Source organism: Macrobrachium rosenbergii, chromosome 25 (assembly GCF_040412425.1).
Source record: "Macrobrachium rosenbergii isolate ZJJX-2024 chromosome 25, ASM4041242v1, whole genome shotgun sequence".
Taxonomy (NCBI): domain Eukaryota; kingdom Metazoa; phylum Arthropoda; class Malacostraca; order Decapoda; family Palaemonidae; genus Macrobrachium; species Macrobrachium rosenbergii.
The window spans coordinates 48,219,410-48,224,409 of record NC_089765.1 but is presented as its reverse complement, the minus strand read 5'-3'; positions in this window follow the sequence as shown (position 1 = coordinate 48,224,409).

The window sequence follows — 5,000 nt, the reverse complement described above, 5'->3', positions numbered from 1 at the left end:
ACATTAACAGACGTAAACTTGTCACTATTGAAGGTATCAATCACTTTAAGATGATACTTCCTACTGTCAAGTTGAGAATCATGAGACCTCATAGATCCAAGATCTGCGACCTTGTAGTCACCAGATACATTCCCGGAGGTTATGACCTCCTCCTGGGGCAGGACTTCCAGTCCCCATCTAAGTTACAGCAATCCAGGGTGCCAAATCCCCCAGATCATTCATTAGGCACTAGCAAGCATCACCCGCCTGCATTTGTTCCACTGCCAGTGCCACATGAGTGCAATGTGCAGTGGCCCCCTCCACCAAGATCGATTCTCGATCCCATTCTAGTGCCAGGCCCTGCCCCAGTGCCAGTGCCAGGGCCCAAAACAGATCCCCCTCCAGGATATCCCACTCTTGGTTCACAATCTTTGCCAGTGTCACTTGGGTGCACTGAGCAGTGCCAAGCTCCGTCTGTCCTGAACGACGAGGCAAATTCCAAATCAATTATTAGTGCCTGGCCCTGCCTTTAGTGCCAGTGCCAGAGCACACCCTGATCTCCATTCCAGAGATCCAAGTCCAGATCCTCTCTCTTCTCGGCTTGGCTCCACTACCAATGCCGGTAAGAGAGACAGATCCTTCCAACCACAACAGAAGCTCACCCAAAGGTGTGGCCTCACAACCCATGCCTGAGCTGGTCATTCTTACCTGTGAGCCTCTCATGCCCCCCACGACCACTTCCTCTCTGTCTCGGTCCACCACAGACACAACAGTGAGCAAGGATTCTGCCATGTCTCAAGTGGCCAATGAACTCAGGGAACTACGATGGATCAAGGTAGAGATTGCAAAGAAGGCCCCTGCATCAGCCGTCAAAGAAGCCAACACAGGTGTCACTCAAATACCCTCCCCGGGCTTGGTTCCACCGATTCCCCGACCAAGACAAACCATCAAAGTAAGAAAGGTCCGTGGAGGAAATACCACGGGCATGGATAATTCCAGGCAGCTTGAAGAGAGCCCCCTAGCTCTCCTGGCACCCGTGCCAAAGTGGCACAGGGCCATCCCTTTTCCCTGTGAAGACTTTGGCACCTCTATCCAGAAGAGGATGTCAGGGTCCTTCACCTATCTATTTTCCTTATAACTCTATCCCCTATTCTTTTCCTTTAACATTTCCCTTCCTTACTTTTTGATTATTACTCACATTCATTTTATACCTACCAAGGCCCCATTTTACTTTAATCAGCTCTGCCAATGCAGAGTGCCGATTGACAGATATGCCAACTGTATAAATCCTATGACTTCCCTTTCATGCCTACTGCAGCATGGTGCATTTAAATATACGATATGCCATCACCTTTAGTTATTGTTATATGAGTGCCAACTTGGCACAGTGCCATTATCGTGGGAGCTGGCAAATGATCCTGCCGGAGGGTCGTGCCCTCTGGCTACCTTTTGTGGCCTCCTTGGGCTAAGAAATGATCCTAGCTGTTTTCCATGGGCTAAGGAATGTAACTTTGGCACATTTAATCATCATCTTTTATTTACAATTATTGATTACTCTGATTCTGTCACCTATTCTCTTTATGAATCTCTGTACTAAAATCTCAAGTCTCGGACTCGTGACCTTGTGTTTATAGTGCTCGAATAGCACTGAGCCATTGCTCAAGTATTGTGGAAACACCTAACTAAGCCCACGTTTACCTTATTGTAATGCCTCTTCAAGGCAGACTAACTGCATGTGTGCAAAATTTGTAATTGATTATTATTAAGAGTGCATGAAGTATCTCTAGAATTAACCTAGTATTAATTCATTGTTTTAACTACACCATTATGTTGTGAAAATATTCTGATTAACGCTGCCTTATCGTAATAGGAATTTAGTGATAAGACTTTGTCGTTTCTAGCAGCAAGTATTTATTCTGCGTTAACATAAATGTCATAATGCTGTTTTACCTCTTAAAATTAATTGCTACGCAGAAGTTTAAGTTAAATTATAAGGCACCAAAGAGAAATGAGAGATAGAAGTAAAGTAAAGTATTTCAGTGAGTTTGCTTGCTGGTAATCATTCTCATCCAATCTAGGGTGTGAATGATACTTGGTTGGGGAGGTGCAATGGATGGGACCTCTTTTCCAAGCAACCTCACCCGTTTTACCTCTGTAACATAGTTGAGAAAGAAATAGAATTAATTTCAATTGATTTAATTACTAGAACTGTGGGTTTCCACTCGCCCCTTCATAAACTCTCTCCTTTACTCCCCAAAATGGTTGAGCCTATCCCCTCTCTCTGTTCACAATGACTGCCTTAAGGCCTTTTCCAGATACCTTCTCAGCATCAAGCAAGGCAAGGGAGGAGCCAAAAAGAGAAAGTTGGCACCCCTCCTCATTCTGAACCCTCCACGAGGGTTAACTGATGCCATGCAGTCACTATAGAAAACCTGATGAAGATTGGCCTTTACCCCACCTACAAGAGACACGAGGTTATTTATTGACGATTCAACAGAAATCGAGAGAGACAATCGCTCTGAACACCACCAGGATAGATGTCCTTACCTGCCTCCCCTTGAACCTTCCATGTACTCGACCCTGGGCTCGAAACAGTATACTTTGTAGTGGCATTATAATTTCCTCCTCCATTGCCAGCGCCCTACCGACAAGGACACCGTCATCTTGACGAAGGTAATGTATTGAATAAGGTTTCTTAGTCAGTCACGATTCCTGTTATTTCTCTGCCTGATTTTTCATTTACTTTTCCATTGTGCGATCACCTTCAGTGATTTGTGTTGGAGATTTCAGTGTTAACGTAATTATGCATTTAGTGTTGAACTGAATTACTTGGCACCATCTGTGCATTTTCCTCAGTTTGAGCATCTTATTATTATTGCAAGTAACCGTCTTGCATATTTTTGTAGATAGGCCTTGACTGTGGAATCTCTTGGCTCTATCCATGTGCAGTCCCCCTTTTACCCCCCACTGCAATGTTTCCTGTTACAAAGACATCGTCGGAGTAGAATATTTCTTCTGTGTAGGATTCATTATTTTAGCAGGCCCTTATTATTACCTGCCCAGTAATTCATCATTCTTCTGATCTATGTTTGTTATGTAAATATAATTAGTTAAGAGAACCATTAAGTTTTTGTAATTTTTTCCTCACATGAAGAAGGCCTAAGCCATAGATTTCCTTGTTTGGCTACAATTGTCCTAATATTGAGTCAGATGTGTAATAAATAAAAGGAACTCCTGGGTTCATCTGTTGCCAGCCAGAATCAAAGTACCCTCGGCCATTCATGAAATATATATATATATATATATATATATATATATATATATATATATATATATATATATATATATATATATATATATATATATATATATATATATATATATATATATATATATATATATATATATATATATATATATATATATATATATATATATATATATATATATACATACATACATACATATATATATATATATATATATATATATATATATATATATATATATATATATATATATATATATATATATATATAATATCAAGGACTACTAAAGGGGACCAGTACTTTCAAATGTAGCCTTGCATGTCAGTTGTTTGTGATACACACGAAGTGAAAGGTTGTTGTCGTTTAAAACTCTCTGTTCATTGTGTTTTTCACCTTGTAATGAAACTTAGCCTGAGTTTACCTTATGTCTTATTTTTGCCAACTCCATAGTGATTTTTGAATATAATATAGTTAGTTTTTTTTTCAAGTGCCTCATTTACGAACTATTTTGTCTTCCCATATTTTCAGTAATTATAGAGATTTATCAGTCATTATGCCTAATAAGTGTGGTAGTGAATTGTAATGGCAACTACTGTACAATGAGGATAACAAGTGCCGTGTTTTCAAATTGCCTAAAGATGAGTCGGATAGACAAAAGTGGTTGAATGTGCTCCTCCTTGCCAGGATTTTGTGATTGATTCGGCTAAGTTTTTCATCTGTGAAAGACATTGGAATCAAACTCCCACGTCGAGCTACCTGGAGGATTTACTCGACCAGCAGTTCAGCCAAGCATATCCAGTGTCCCTACTTCTTCTTTACCAACACCAAAGCCAGCACCTCGTAAACCCAAGCAAGACGATGAGCAACTGAATTATTTTCTGAAGAAAAAGTTACAGAAAAAATATGATAACCTTATCATATCTCGATCAGAGAATAAACTTGTGTGCATTTTCATGTCAAAAGATTTCCAGGTGAGTTATTTGTCAGTGATTGTTTACAAATGAATCTACTCTGTGCTCTCCACCAACTTTATCTGCTTTTAAGAATGGCATACGTGTTCCACTGGGAAAGATATTAAATCAAACAATGGCCTGAACTGCTACTCACAATTCTTTGAAGCTGTACATGTACGAGTACATGATGTTGTTAATAAAGTGGTGCTGATTCTCCAAGTTCAAAATTCAGAATTGGATGATACCAAAAAGGCAAAAAAAAACTGAAATTCATTACTCGACAATTACAACTCTTGACTCACAAAACCTTCTCTGTAGCTGATTACTGCTTTACTACCGAGTCATTTCCTAACTGTAATTATGAACAACTGCGAGATTTCCTAGTCTTCCAAGCAAGCAAAAGTTACGGTCTGTTGTGTATTCTGAAAACATTGATCAAGTCAAAGAAAACACTTCAAAAAGTTAAAATTATCAGCAAAAACTCTTTTTTGATAGTTGATGAAGTGAAAATTCGTCCAACTGTTGCTTTTTCCGGCGGTGCTTTGAATGGTTTGGCAAAGAATAATCCTGATTCAAAGGCAACGTCAATGTTATGTGTGATGCTGAAATGCTTGCATGGTGGACCAAGTGTTATGGTTTCAGTCACACCTGTTCATAAACTGACTTCGAAGTACCAATTCGATGTTGTGAAAGAAGCTGCTGCCCTTGTTGAAAAGTCAGGTGGGATTGTTATAGGATCGATTACTGACGATCATAAGATAAATCAACAGTTTTGCAAGCTGTTCAACAGAACTTGTGC